Source organism: Pogona vitticeps, chromosome 7 (assembly GCF_051106095.1).
Source record: "Pogona vitticeps strain Pit_001003342236 chromosome 7, PviZW2.1, whole genome shotgun sequence".
NCBI classification, from domain to species: domain Eukaryota; kingdom Metazoa; phylum Chordata; class Lepidosauria; order Squamata; family Agamidae; genus Pogona; species Pogona vitticeps.
Genome location: NC_135789.1, coordinates 23,578,863 through 23,594,959, shown reverse-complemented (window position 1 = coordinate 23,594,959; position 16,097 = coordinate 23,578,863). Strand labels below are relative to the sequence as shown.

At 44.8% G+C, this 16,097-nt stretch overlaps 1 protein-coding gene across 8 annotated transcripts in view; it reads right to left on the bottom strand.

Annotated features, from left to right (window-relative positions):
- Positions 1-15,308, bottom strand: part of LYRM9 (LYR motif containing 9) — a 49,100-nt gene extending 33,792 nt beyond the window's left edge. For 6 of the 8 annotated variants that reach the window (XR_013538101.1, XR_012080667.2, XR_012080666.2 and 3 more), the window contains exon 1: positions 15,176-15,308. The gene's annotated coding sequence lies outside the window, so the exon portion shown is untranslated. Of the gene's footprint in view, positions 1-6,876; positions 6,986-15,175 lie in introns of those variants that run through there. The other 2 variants (XR_013538102.1, XR_013538103.1) reach the window with 1 other exon arrangement.
- Positions 15,309-16,097: the final 789 nt, after the last annotated feature.

Below are 16,097 nucleotides of genomic sequence, written 5' to 3'. Positions count from 1 at the left end.
GAGTTACCTTAACAAACTGCAAACAAAGCCAGCTGCCAATTTCCCGCCCTCTCTCTTCGGTCTCCTGTGTGATCAGATAAAGTGGATTCATCCAGGAAAATCTGAGTACCCGAGAGTGACTTCGCAATAGAGCCATTCACATTTTTCCCCAGTGTAGTAGCACCCCAGCTGGCTGATTGGGCTAATTAGGTTAATCTGTTTCTAGGGTTGCCAGCTAGAATAGTTCCAAGTTTCCTGGTATCAGACCACCCCTTTCTCATCAACCGGCACCCTCAGTCTTAATGATTCCCTGGAAAGGACAATACAAGAGAATCAGCATCTGCAGTTTCACTATCTGTGGTCTGAAAATATTAAAAGAAAAAAGTAGAAATAGGTACAGTATTTTCACAATGCATTTATCAGAACTGGCCACTAGAAGGAGCCAGTTCTGGTAATACAGGGTGAAAATACCTTTTTTTTCTGCATTTTTTCCTTTTACCATGCTATGTATAGCATTTGCTATGAAAGTGCTACTGTAATGCTGGGAAAAACTGAAGGCAGCAAGGAAAGAGGAAGACCAGCTATGAGACAGATTGACTCTATAATGAAACCACAACTTTTGAACTTGCAGGAGCTGAGCCGGGCTGCTGAGGACGGGTTATTTTGGAGATCGTGCATTCATGGATGGGGTTGCTGTCTGTCAGAAGTGACCTGATAGCCCATCACAAGAGCCACAATTAATAAAATAATCATTTCAGTTTGCTGCGCTCCGCCTCAAAACGAAGACAGAAGGCTCTACTTTACGAGCCAAATGACCCCCATAGATAGAAAAGCAGACTACAGTAGCGTGGAATAAAAGCTCGCCTGCGTGGCTTTTTGCCCTGCGTTGACTGTGTGAATGGCGTTGTTTGAAGAGATACGCAAAGGCCAGATCAAGGCCAGACCCCTCTCGTCGCCCCCCCGACTTCCCCCACCTCCTGAAAGAGTTAATTGCCGTGACCCATATATGGAGGCCCATTTTAAAGTTGCTGGAAATTGCTTTTTAATCCTCGCTCTTGAGGATTGTCTCTCCAACCATCTGCCGGCAAGCCACCAAGGGTGGACGGGCCGGATTGTTGTGATTATCAGGAGAGATGGACGTTCTTCTTCTTCTTCGGGCTTGTCTTGCGGGGAGTCAAAAGCTCTCCCAGCAAAAATGGCAGAGGATACAGCGATGGGGCTGTTGCATGGGGGACACCCCCCCTCCCCATCCACTAAACACAAATAAATAAAGTGAGGTCCCTCCCCAAAAACTAGACTCATCAAGACCCAAACCGGTCTGTGTTCTCCTTCTTTTCTACTTCTCCAGTTATCAGGGAAACAATAAATAAATAAATAAACGGGTCAGGGAGCGGGTGTGCATGCAGGGTTTGGAAATGCTATTTTGGGGGACTACAGGGCCCAGCTTCCCCTAGCCAGCTAGGCCCTGTAGTACAGAAATGAAATGCCTGCACCACCACCCCCAAGTGTGTTTTTGTGATGCATGGTGGTAGACCAAGAAATGACGGCAGTTCTTCCATGGAACACTCTCTAAGGAATTTCTGAACTTTTGACGTGCCCGGGGAGGTGCGGCTTTGGAATGGAAATACCCCCATTCCATTGTGGATAATTGCTTCAGGAGGATTTCCCAGTTGTGCCAAAGGCTACAGGGTGGAGGACAATATGGACTCATAGTTTAGCAGGTGTAGCCGGCGGACTGATGGACAATGACTCAGGAGCCCAGGGTTCAAATCTCCGTTAAGTAATGGAAACCAGACCCTCAGGTTGGGAAAAGCAGAAGGAAATACAAAATGCAGGGACTGTGGAGCGTTCTGGGGAGGCCTTATTTCCCATTATGGGAGTCCTTCCTGACAGACACCTCTGTGTGGCTCACCTGGGAGAAAGGCCTCTAACTGAAAGGCTCTGAGGCTGAACTAGGCCTAGCTTCCTGTTTGGAAAGAAAGCTCCCAGCTAGCACTGGGGCGGCAACAGGAAGCTCGGGCAAAGCTAGGCCCAGCTAAGCATCAGCCCCTTAACATTTAGGCCTTTCTCTCAGGCAGGCCACACTGAGCTGTCAAGTGGAAATCACAAAAAGGATAATTATGGGATTTGTAGTGCAAAAAAATATATATTCCCAAATTATATCTTTACTAGAGGGTCAAATTTGGTATACAGGCCAGACTTTTTGCCAGGACTTGAGATCCCTCACCCTTTAACGGCAAAGAAATTGGCGTGGTCTTATTCCATCCCATAATTCTCCATTCCCCACCTGCTCCTGCAGACGTCTCTTGCAAATGCCCCCTATCTCCCTTTTTAATGGCTGTTCTTCTTCACCAAGACCAACAGCTGAGCAGTTTCCCGTTCTATGAGATTTCAGTGGAAAAATGCCATTTTCGCACACAAAGTCCTACCGAAGGCTGGGTCACAACGCCCACCTCCCCTGTTTGACTAGAGATACTGGCCCAAGGTGACCTCCAGATCTAGGGGCCACCAGCCCCACCACCCCCATAACTTCTTGCTCCCACCTACTCATAAGATTCCAGAAGCAACAGATGTATTTAATTCACAATGGGGCGTTTGCAGCCTGGGGGTGGATTCTGACACCTCCCCACCGCCAACAGACATCAGGGAACAGGAGAAAGACTCAGCATAAAAGCCAGTATTTTTTTTTCTTTTGCTAATGTTGAAAACAAGGCCTTTGATGGGAGATTATTATGGGACAAAGGAAGCTAGTAAAAAAGCAAAATGAAACAGTGGCACCAGTCTGGATGAAAGCTGAAAGGAGTGGTAATTTCGCATTGATTGCTGCCTGGCAGACTTCTCTTGCCTTCCCCCCCCCCACACACACACACTAAAAGCAACACATCTGTTCATCTTCCCCCCCCCCCAAGCATCTGCTATTTGCTGAAACAAAATTTTTCGCTTGCATTTTTGCCCCACATTCTCTCCCCCCCCCATATTTGCATGAATCTCTCTTTTTTCTGTGTGTCTGGTGTCATTTTATTTACAGCACTGATTTTACAGCCTTGTGCATTTGTGGAAAAGTAAAAACAGAGGAAACGGGATTTATTCTCATCCTTTGGTTTCAGCTTGAGCATAAAGCGATGTTGTTTCCAGATAGGATACGGGTGAACCCACCACAATTCACGCAGAAATACCTCATCCATGTTTGCTGACATTTGTTCACATAGAACAACAACAACAGGCTTGCCGCTTGAACAACACTTCTTTAGCGGTCTCCCAGATGTGGTTGGACTACAATACCCATCATTCCCAAGCAGATGATGGAAGTTGTAGCTCTCCCCCATATTGACAATTCAGAAATGTGACTTTAAAAACAACAACACCTGATCACTTCCCAAATTCTCTTGCCCAGTGTGGCCAGCCTTAGCCAGCATATCCTAGGGTAAAATGTGGAAAGAGGGGAACTATAATCCACCAACATCTGGTGGGCCATATGTTTCTCATATGCCTAGTTTAAACTTTCCTAAGGTTTCTTCTTGGGAGGAGAGCGATGACAAACCTCGATAGCATCTTAAAAAGCAGAGACATCACCTTGCCAACAAAAGTCAGACTAGTCAAAGATATGGTTTTTCCTGTAGTGATGTACGGAAGCGAGAGCTGGACCATAAAGAAAGCTGACCGAAGAATTGATGCTTTTGAACTGTGGTGCTGGAGGAGGCTCTTGAGAGTCCCCTCGGCTGCAAGGAGAACAAACCTATCCATTCTGAAGGAAATCAGCCCTGAGTGCTCACTGGAAGGACCGATCCTGAAGCTGAGGCTCCAATCCTTTGTCCATCTCATGAGAAGAGAAGACTCCCTGGAAAAGACACTGATGTTGGGAAAGAGTGAAGGCAAGAGGAGAAGGGGACGACAGAGGGCGAGATGGTTGGAGAGTGTCACCAAAGCGATCAACGTGAATTTGATCAAACTCCGGGGGGCAGTGGAAGACAGGAGGGCCTGGCATGCTCTGGTCCATGGGGTCAAGAAAAGAGTCGGACACAACTTAACGACTAAACAACAACAACAACAAAGGTCTAACAGCCAAGATCCTACTGACAATTTATTGTTCCTGTAAAGCCGTGGTTCCCAAACTTGGGTAACCCAGGTGTTCTTGAACTACAACTCCCAGAAGCCTTTACCACCAGCTGTGCTGCCCAGGGTGTCTGGGAGTTGCAATCCAAGAACACCTGGGTTCACCCACGTTTTGCAACCAAAGGATGCATGACTGCCCAGTGAAGAAAACCAATAGGAGGGGAAAATGGATTCACTTGAAATGTGGTGTCGAAAGGGAAACCCACAGATCCCACGGACTACCAGGAAGAAGGAAGGACTCCTAGAGAAAACCGACCCTGAACGTTCTCTAGAGAGGTAGAAATTATTAAGCCAAGGCTGTCATACTTTGCACATATCATGAGAAGACTCTCTGGAAAAGACAATAATGCTAGGAAAAGTCGAGGGCAACAGGAAGAGAGGAAGGCCAAGCATGAGATGGCTTGACTCCATTCAGAAACTCCAGCCTTGCGTTTACAACAGCTAAACAGAACAATGAATGAGAGGCCTTTTTTTGGAGGCCAGAAATTCAGAGGGTCATTATAAGTCAAAATACAATACAAACTAAAACTGGCACAGGTTAAAGAGCAGCAAAAAGCTATAATGCTAAAACACTGTTAAACAAATTATCATCTCAAAACACTTCCGAATGTAAGACCAAAGACTGATGTGTCTGTTTTAAAGATCGTCTTATCGTGGAGCCCTGGATGTCTGTCCTCCAGATGTAGCTGGACTACATCTCCTGTGTTCCTCAATTGTTGGCTGGGACTGATGGGAATCGGAGTCCAGTAACACAGGCACCAGTTTCTCCATTTCTTAAACAAAGAAGCAAAGAAAGAGCAAAGACCTAATCAAGGCAGAGGCTTGGTGTCTTTCTCCCCCCCCCCCTTTCTCAACACAGCCATTGCGACATTTATAACTGCGTCAGCTGAATTTATGAATAAAATATAAGTGAAGCATTTGAATTTCTCTGCAGCTCTGCTGTGTGAGAAGGACCGTCTGGGAGGGAGGGAATCTGGGCAGCCGCAAGATAAGCGTCTTTCCCATTCAACCACTGGCCCGCCTATCTGTCAACCTTGCTCCAAGCATCTGGACACTGGCTTTTTAAAAAAAAGTCCCTGCTTGTTCCGCAAGGGTATTGTTTTTTTTTGGGGGGGGGGGTTGTTTTTTTGTCACGCCAGGCTTGCGATCCTGGGGTAGGCATAAAGAGTCAACAGCCCTTCCCTTGTGGTTGTTCGGCTTGGGAATGATGGGTATTGTAGTCTTGAAAAGACATTTTGCTTTGCAGCAATAAAGGATGTCATCCAGTCAATCCTTTGCTCGCAAGAAAAGGGGGGGAGAGTGCAAGCTTTGAAACTCTACAGAACTCTTCATCAGGCGAGGCATCAATGTAGAAGAGAAGGACCTTGAGCACCTATGCCGAAGCTGACCCCTCAAGCTGGGGCTTGGGATTAGACCTCTCCCAGAACCCCGACACCCTCAGACGTGGCCCCTCAAGAGCGCCATTTAAGGTGGCAACAGCCAGCATTACTCCTGTTAGCTATTTTCCCAGTTGGTGAGTGGAGCAATGCAAGCCTTCATGATCATCATCTTAAAAATTGCTGAGCTGGAAGGGACCTCGTGGATCATCAAGTCCAGCCGTTCAGGGAGGCCCCATGGAGAATCAAACTCCCAACCTCTGGCTCTCCAGCTAGGGACCCAAACCACTGAGCGATCCAGCAGCTTGCACCCTTGAGGTTCTGGCTGAGCCCATTCAGTTTGCTGCTTCCTCTTAAACAGCTGATGTGGCTCCTGCTGCTGTGTTACGTGTGAATTTACAGAGGTGGATGTGAGCATGCACAGTGGAAAAGTCTTCACCTACATCTGTCCAAACCCTCCAGCTAGCTTGACTGATAGCTGTCCACTTTAAGGCATAGTTCCCACCAGCATTGATTGGTATATACCAGCAGAGTACAGATGGCTATGCTGAACTTATGACTAGTCAAGAGAACAAACACCCTGGAAATTGGCATCAGTCAACTGTTAAGAAAACTGTAAGCCCAAAGGCAAGCTGTTTCTCACTTGGGAAAATCCATTTAGATTGCAATCTCAAAGATTCTAAATTTTCCGGATAACAGAGGTAGAAAGATTCTTACATTCAAGTACAGAACCAGCAGAGCTGTGTTCCACGTGCGCTGATTTCCTCCGTAACTCAGCAAACAATCAGAAAAATTGCAGGAGAAAGAAGAGATAGGAGGTGACCTCAGAGAGAGAGAGAGAGAGAGAAGGAGGAATGAAGTTTAAGAGTACCAGTCTACATGGAGATCTAGAAAAGAGAGAGATGCATTCAAGCTGTCATCTAAACGGCTTGGGCCCTGGATGTAAGCAGCCCCTTATCTCCAAAGAGATTTATGGGGGTGCCGGAGACTGGGATGAGTCCGAAATCCAGACAAACCTCTGACTGCTGAGCAGAGCCCTTAGGTCTCAGCAAGGTCCTGTCTAAATTTCTTCCTCAAAAGCCAATCCCCTTTATTAAGAAAGCAACACACACAGACAAATCCATGAGTTATACTCAGAATAATCTGGCTCTAAATCTTTGGTAGCAAACACACATGGCCAATTAGACATTCAGCTAGTCTGTCCAAGAACCAATGCATGCAGATCAAAATCATTACTGCTTTATTGAAAAGAATTGCTTTAGTAAAAGTTTCAGTTGATAGTAAAATATTTCAGTAGGTACATTTTCATATCAAGACAAACGGAATACTCCCCTCCCCACTCCAGCTGGAAAAATAAAGAAATAGAATTATGCTAACTAATAAAAAAGCATAACACAGTCCATCTCACGTGTCTTGGGTCTTCATAGGTTGATGCTAGATGAAATCCAGTTGACTTCCATCAGTCCATGGTAGGAAAAATAGTCCATAGCAAAGCTACAAACCATTATGGGAAAAAGCACGTGTCTGACCTTTCTCAGTCCAACTCCATCTTTTTCCAACTTCTTACCAACTTCCTTCTTCTTCCCAGAATTCTTCATAAGGAACACCCCCTCCTGGGTCTTGTTGTCCCGCCTAACTTTCTCATGGAGCTTCAGTTGTTATCAAGTTTTGTGGCAGAATTATTTTGACTACGAAAGTCTCTGCTCTCTACTCATCTTAGCAATGAGATAATCAGAGAGCGAGGCTTCTCTGAAACAGCATGAAAAACTTTCCTACTACAGAGCAGACTTTAAATCAAGATGGATGCTATTGGGACAATCTTAGGACTACATATCCCATTCTAATACACATAAAAACACAAATCATCACACTGGATACTTGAAGGACCGCCTCCTTCCATATGAGCCTACCCGGCAATTAAGATCTAGCCAGGGGGCCCCTTTGAAAGAGCCATCCCTCAAGGAGGTAAGAGGGATGGCTTGTAGACAAAGGGCCTTCTCAGCAGCTGCCCCCAGACTATGGAATGCCCTCTCAACTGAAATTCGTCTGGCACCGATGTTGATGACATTTCGGTGCCAGGTCAAAACCTTCCTGTTCCAGAAGGCTTTTAATTGAAGTAACATCAACTGTGGGTCCTGATGATGGCAATTTTAATTGTATTTTAATCATTTTATTTTTATTGTATTGAATTTTAATTATTGTAAGCCGCCCAGAGACCTCTGGGTAGAGTGGGCGGCATATAAATAAAATAAATAAATAAAATCTGAATTAGTGGAGGATGCACTGGGCAGTTGACTTGCTGTGTGCCTCGGTCCTTTAATTGAAACAGGTCTCTTACCTCAACCCTGGTATTATATGAAGCCGATTAAGTGAGGTAGGGAGGTGAAAAGCTGGTTTTGGCAGAGTTTTTGGTGCTGGCCACGCTGGTTGGGGGATTATGGGAGCTGTAGTCCAGAAAATAAATTCCCCCATCCTCTGTGTTTGGGTTGCACTTAATAAACCCCACACCTGTTCAGGCTGTGCGTGGGTCAGCTGGTGAGTTTAGCAGCAGGAAACAAGGGTGAGAGATCTTGTCAAGGACGGAGCCAAGAGAAATAAGTCGCTTTAGGAGAGTGGCCATCTTTCGCCGTAGTTTTTGATACCGCTCAGTTGGACAGCAGAGATCAATGCAGCAAAATGGCTTCTTGTCCACTTTGTGGACGCGCGATGGAGCACGAGGCCCTATGACCACGCAAAGCACAGCGTGGAGGTTTTGAAACGCAACACGCTATTCATTACAGATAAGAGCCCTCCTTTCAGCTCCACTTTTTAATCTGTCAGCCTCCACGCCCGCACAAAAGAGGCCCCCTTTGAGCCGGAACCGTGTTGTTATCTCCATTTCACAGCCGAATGAAAGGGTCCTGCTGTGTCTTGCCAAAGGCCACGTAGTAAATCAGTGGCACAGTCAGGAATCGGAGAAACACGGCTCTCTCTCAGCAAATACCAGCTGCCGGATGTGCAGACACTTGGCAGGGGAAATAATTCAAAATCTATTTCCCCGAGAGCTTTGGGGGGGGGGAGAGAAATTACAACGTAATGACTTCCAGAACCCTTCGCCAGTGGGGTGAATGCCACCCCAAGCTATGTTTTGCATGTGCCTTTGATTATATTCCCAGTTTTACCCAAAGGGACAGGCTGGCTTGATGGTGAAGCATGGATCGTAGCATGCAGAGAGTTTGCATTAAGAGTTCTTGACTCCCAAGATCCTTGTTTGCAGTGTGGGACAAACATTGCCAGTCAAGTATACAAGGCAGTTTTTGTTCTCCCGCTCCCATCAGCCCCTTACTTAAAACCATGAGGACTAGAATCTTACTTTAGGGGAAAGTGACAGAGTGGAAGAAATGATTAAAGTATGTTGTTTTGTTAAAACTGCTACTATTACGGCCCTTTGGGCCGTAAGTCACATTTTGATAGAGGCCAGGACGACATCTACGAGAAATCAGGCCGAAATCAGGCCTTTTGGGTTGTGGCACTATTCCTGTGGAATGGCTACCACCTACCTTCCTTCCCTTCCTCCCTTTAAGAGGATGCTAAAAACGAGGCTTGTTGAAGAAGCCTTTAAGGGCAACTGCCATTAAAGGTTAGCTTAGATTCTTGCCACCGCCGGGGCCATTGTTTAGGTTGAGTTAGTTTTCATATCGTCACTTCTTGTGTTTGTTTATTTATTTTAAATATTTTTATCATCCCGTCTCCTCAAAAAGAACCCAAGGAGCCTTACAGCATTAAAAATACACAATTTAAAAGCTTTAAGCATTTTAAAAAAAGAACTAAACCTATATTTAAACTTTTGTTTTTTAATTTGATGATTTGTCAGTTTTGCTGGTCTGTTACATTATATTTATGTTGCTTGTGTGTGTGCGTGTGTGTGTGTGTTTAAAGTAAACCACTCAGAGGGTAAGCACCCATCAGACGGTCTATCAGTTTAGGAAAATAAACAAATAAATGCCTAAGTGCATATTCCAAAGTAGTTCAGAGTATAAAGCCTTTGTATACTCATTCATCTACATAAACAGATGTTTATTTATAAAAAATAATTGTATTTCAGTTCCATGTTCTCAGTCAACTGGCATTTACTTGTTATTGAGATCTCCTTCTCTTATCTTTCCCTGGGCCCCTCAAAGTTCTGCATTTTCCCTGCATTTCCCTTCTCTCTTTCTCCAATTTTTTTTTTTTTACATTTCTCATAGGCGGCCGATGAGGATTTATTCCCTCTTTTTCTTCCCATGTAGACATAATAATAATAATAATAATAATAATAATAATAATAATAATAATAATATTGTCATTGTAAGTATATACACAGTATACCCATACAATGAAATTCATAGACACCCAGAGACCAGACACATGCACACACATAAAATTCCCCAAACACTCCCCACCCACTAAAAGTCCCCCACTAAAAATACAAACATCTACACCGCAGGCCAAGTAACACAGTCCAACTAATTATTCACTACTGGTGGTCTTTAAGCTCATTATTAATTGCAATTATAGCTCTGGGATAAAAACTATTGAGAAAACGTGTGGTCCGAGTCTTAATTGTTCTATATCTTCTGCCAGACGGTAACAGTTCAAAAAAGTTATAAGCAGGATGGGAAGAGTCTCTCAGGATGCTGTGCGACTTCCTCAGACAGCGGGATGTGAAGATGTCATCCAGGGTTGGTAGCTGGAGCCCAATGATATTCTGGGCAATTTTAATGGTTCTCTGTAGAGCTTTTTTACCGCTACAGAGCTACTTCCAAACCATGCCAGAATGCCATAGGTTAGGACACTCTCAATGGTGCTACGATAGTATGACAGAAGTAAATGCTGAGATAAATTTAACTTGCCGAGCATTCTCAGGAAATCTTATGTAGACAAACAGGAAAGGTCTGATGGTTGTGGATTTTTCGGGCTCTTTGGCCGTGTTCTGAAGGTTGTTCTTCCTAATGTTTCGCCAGTCTCTGTGGCCGGCATCCTCAGAGGACAGGAATCAAAACCCTGTCTGTGATCTGGTGCAGTTTGTTTGGATAGATGAGTATTTATAGCTGTGGGATCAGCTTTTGTCCTTTTCAGGAGATGGGTTATTGTGGTGATCAGCGTGTTTTTTGTTGTGGGTGTATTGTTGTGATAAGGGGGAGAGATGATCTGTCACTGAGATTCATGGGTGTTGTTAGCCAGTCTTTTGTGTGCAGTGATCAGTGGTCCTTGTAACTGGATAGTTCGTATACCTTTTGCAGGCTGTATTTTTCAGTGCTGGGAGCCAGGCTTTGTTGAGCTTTAAACTTTCTTCTTTTTTGTTGAAGCTCTGCTGGTGTTTGTGGATTTCAACGGCTTCCCTGTGCAGTATAACATAATGATTGCTGGTGTTGTCCAGTACTTTGGTGTTTTGAAATAGAATTTCATGCCCAGCTTGTTTAAGGGCATGTTCAGCTACTGCAGGGTCTCTTTACTCTTTGTTTCTGGTGTGGATGCTGCGTTTTGTGGTTCCAATATATACCTGGCCAGAACTGCTAGGTATCCAGTATACTCCTGAAGTGGTGAGGGGGTCCCCTTTGCTGACCGTAACATTTGTTGTGTTTTTGTGGTGGGGTTGAAAACTGTATGTTGTGGTTTTTCAAGCTTCCCCATGTGGTCCATGACTTCTTTGGTGTATGGCAGAAACACTTTATTTGTGGGTGGCTGTTTTTCCTCTTCAGTTTGGTGCTGTTTTCTTGGTTTGATGGCTCTTGTGATTTCATTGTTGGAGTAGCCATTTGCCTGTAGGGCAGATTGTTGAGTTAGGTGCTGAGAAATTGAGCTTCATAGTTCCGGCAGTAGCTGAACATGCCCTAAAACAAGCTGGACATGAAATTCTATTTCAAAACACCAAAGTACTGGACAACACCAGAAATCATTATGTTAGACTGCACAGGGAAGCCATGGAAATCTACAAACACCAGCAGAGCTTCAGCAAAAAGGAAGAAAGTTTAAAATTCAACGAAGACTGGCTCCCACCACTGAAAAATACAAGAGGAAGGAATTATTATTCTTTATTTATAACAACAGGGATTAATTACTTTTAAAAAGCAACATTCTGGGCTCTGAAGGAACTAGAGAGAACAGGGTGTGATCACAAAAGCATACAGCTTGCATTTTGGGCTGAGTTATTTCCTAGTGATCACACGCCATAGTGCTCCAACCCAATCAATGCCAATCCACACCTAAGACAGATCTTTTCAGTCCAGCAACGTGCCACCTGTTTTTTGTGGCTTGGATGAGCAGAAGGGCTGATTTAAGGGAGAGCGCTCCCAGCCAAGCAACCCTTTTTCCAGGGTGATGTGGCGCACACCTTTCTTGCCGTCTGATCACACCCAAAACTGAAGGAACTCATGTAGGTTACTCAGGTATCCATTTGGGTTTTAGATCACCTTTTTTTCCTTTGTGGTTTTTAAAGAGTGTAGTTTTTATCAGTTTTAGTCACATTAGCTTTCTACGTACTGTATTTGGGGTGGCAGGTTTTGCTTATTTATAGCTCTGAGTTGTTGTTGCAAACCAGATTGTGAACAGCTTCCTATTGAAAGACTAAAAATACACACATACTTTATATGTGTGCGTGTGTGCATATATGTGTGCATATTCGGAGGAGCTGATTCCAGCCATCGAGGATAAGAGGAGAGCTCTAGCAGCATACAAAGCCTGTCCTAGTGAGTACAACTTGCAGGCTCTTCGAGCTGCTCGTAGCCAAGTCCAACAGACTGCCAGGAGATGTTCCAATGATTATTGGCTTCAGCTCTGCTCTCAGATACAGATAGCAGCAGACACAGGTGACATCAAGGGAATGTATGACGGTATCAAGCAGGCTTTAGGTCCAATACAGAAGAAATCTGCTCCCTTGAAGTCTACTACAGGCGTGATCATCCAGGACCGAGCACAGCAGATGGAACGCTGGGTGCAGCACTACTCTGAGCTATATTCTAAAGAGAATGTAGTAACGGAAGAGGCACTAAATAACATTGAGTGCCTGCCTCTCTTGGAAGAGCTGGACAGTGAACCAACTTTAGCAGAAATAAAAGCGGCCTTGGATTCCCTTGCCTCTGACAAGACACCTGGAAAGGACAATATCCCCGTTGAAGTTTTGAAGTGCTGTAAAGAGATCATCACCACTGAGCTGTATGAACTCTTTTGTCTTTGCTGGAGAGAAGGTGGAGTACCACAGGACATGAAGGACGCAAACATCATCACATTGTATAAGAACAAAGGCGACAGGGGCGACTGCAATAACTACCGTGGTATCTCTCTTCTCAGCGTTGTAGGGAAGCTGCTTGCCCTTGTTGTGCTGAAGAGGCTCCAGGTGCTTGCAGACAGAGTGTATCCAGAATCACAGTGTGGTTTTCGAGCTAATAGATCCACCACCGACATGATATTTTCCCTCAGACAGTTGCAGGAGAAATGCAGGGAACAACAACAGCCACTCTTTGTGGCCTTCATAGATATCACAAAGGCCTTTGACTTGGTTAGCAGGGATGGACTTTTTAAAATACTTCCCAAGATTGGATGTCCACCTCAACTCCTTAATATCATCAGGTCCTTTCATGAGGAAATGAAGGGCACTGTAGTTTTTGATGGCTCAACATCAGATCCCTTTGACATCTGAAGCAGAGTAAAACAAGGCTGTGTCCTTGCGCCGACCATGTTTGGGATCTTCTTTGCTGTCATGCTGAAGCAGGCCTTTGGAACTGCAACAGAAGGTGTCTATCTCCGGACTAGATCAGATGGAAAGCTCTTTAATCTCACTAGATTGAGAGCGAAGACCAAAGTCCAACTGAAATGCATGTGGGACTTCCTCTTTGCTGATGATGCAGCCATTGTTGCCCACTCTGCTGAAGACCTCCAACAACTCATAAATCATTTTAGCAAGGCCTGCCAAGACTTTGGACTAACAATCAGCCTGAAGAAAACACAAGTCATGTGCCAGGGCGTGGACTCACCTCCCTCTATTACTATCTCCATGCAAGAACTGGAGGTTGTTCATGAATTTGTGTACCTTGGCTCAACAATCTCTGACACTCTCTCCCTAGATCTCGAGCTGGATAAACGCATTGGGAAAGCAGCTACCATGTTCTCTAGACTCACAAAGAGAGTCTGGCTTAATAAGAAGTTGACGGCATACACCAAAATACAGGTCTATAGAGCCTGTGTCCTGAGCACACTCCTATACTGCAGCGAGTCCTGGACCCTTTGTGCACGGCAGGAGAGGAAGCTGAACACCTTCCATATGCGTTGTCTCCGACGCATTTTTGGTATCACCTGGCAGGACAAAGTTCCAAATAGAGTAGTCCTAGAACGAGCTGGAATTTTCAGCATGTATACAATATTGAAACAGCGCCATCTACGTTGGCGTGGGCACGTTGTGAGAATGGCTGACGGTTAGATTCCAAAAGATCTCCTGTATGGAGAATTAGTGAAGGGAAGCCGCCCCCGAGGGAGACTACAGCTGCGTTACAAGGACATCTGCAAGCGGGATCTGAAGGCCTTACGAATGGACCTCAAGAGATGAGAAACCTTGATGTCTGAGCGTTCAGCCTGGAGGCAGGCGGTGCATCATGGCCTCTCCCAATTTGAAGAGACACTTGTACAGCAGACCGAGGCAAAGAGGCAGTCCCGAAACAAGCAAAACCAGGGAGCTGGACAGGGGACAGATTGGATTTGTCTCCAGTGTGGAAGGGATTGTCACTCTCGAATTGGCCTTCTCAGCCACACAAGACACTGTTCCAAGACCTCCATACAGAGCACGATACCATAGTCTCTCGAGACTGAAGGATGCCTACACACGTGCATATATATATGCATTATGTGTGTATATATGTATCTGTACATATACAGTCTACATCATCTATATAGCATGTGTGGGTGTCTGAGTGTGTATTCTCTCTGTTTCTTTCTCTCTCTCTATATATATATATAAACATTATGTTTTTCCAAATATATCTTTAATCTGAACAGATATCGTCACGCATGTGACAATGTTACTAATAATATTTCCAAGATCCAGGCAAAGCAAATGTCTGGAGAACTCTAAGCTATCTAACCGTCTGATTTACCTGTAACTTCTTCATCCAATCACTCCCTGCCATCTCACAATACTAAAAAAAAATCCAACTTCACTCCCAGGACCTTTCTCCTTAATTGTGTCCCAGTTATATATATTTTATAAGACCAACTTTTTTCTTTTGTTTTTAACTATAAAATGTTTTTATGATGTCCTGGGACGTGCTTTGTAAATTGATTCGACTCAGGAGGAATTAGGGGGGGGGGAACGGAATCCAATCCAAGCTGATGGGAAAACGTAGCAGGCCATAAATTTGGAGTGCAAGGCATAGAAAATTAGCATAAAATAATAAAGTCCAGCAGAAGCATGACAAATGACTGGCCTGACACGAATACATTGGAATGCAGAAAAAATGCCAGTCACAATTACAGGCAAAAATAAATAAATAAATACACAAAAAACAAATGCACTTCTTTCATCTAGCATTTCTCTTGCATTTCCTATTTTAGTCTTGACATCCATTTTTCAAATATCTTATACACACTCTTCGGAAGTGTTTTTTATGAACACAAAACCCATACTTTAAATAAAAATTCATATGAAGGATCGGGTCTAGAATTCAATAAAAAGACAGAGAAAAAATCAGCAACAATACCTTACTACTCTAGCTGGCTTCCTCAAGGGGCATAATTAACGCTATTTGTAGTTTTTTCTCATCAAACCTGCCTCACTGAGGTCTCTCGCCTTATAAAGTCCTTACCCCGCCTCACAGCTCAAGCCCCGCCCCCTTTCCCAGCAGGCAAAGCGCGACCGAGCCCTGCTGTTGACCCCTAACACCGCCTTTCCCAGTGTCCTCGCCTCACCCGCCTCTTATAGTGCTGATTGGCTCCCTTCACTGTTCATCAAGATGTCGTCCCGCCCTTTACTTAGATCTCTAATCCCGATAGGAGAAGATTTCCTGAAAGACCTGCCTCTATATTGGATATTCCCGTCTCATTGGTCATTATGGTTGTCTATTTTAAGGCAGTCGCCAATTGCTCTTGCCCCGCCTCACCCAGCCCATCAAGCGGACAAAGATCATAGAGATTGGTAGTTTTATTGACAGGCAGGTTCTGCCGTTTTAACTGTGCGGTAATTGTAACTTTAACTCCTATTTTATTTTCCTATGTGGAGCGTGTGTGACATTTAATAAAGCACTTCCGATCTCCTATTGGTCTCTTTACGGGAGCCGTGAGATTTCATTGGTCGGAGATATTTAAATCGGGGCGGAACCAACCAATCCAGAGCGAACCGCCCCTTTTTGCCCCCCCTTTCCTCAAACGAAATATGTAGGTGAAGGTTGCGTGAGGTGAGAGAGTCTCGCGGGGTCTCACTAGCCAAAAGGAAAAAAAAAGGTGAAGGGCGGAGCCAAGGGGTGAGAGATCCCCATTGGCTGGCAAGCCGCGAGGATTTACATTTCTCCTTAAACCCCACCCCTCTGCTTTTGATCTTCCCCACAGAGCCGCGAAGAAGGGGCGGAAGCCGGGGGGGGGAGGGGCTCTCTTTTCTTTTTTTCTTTGTGGGCGGGACTTTACCCT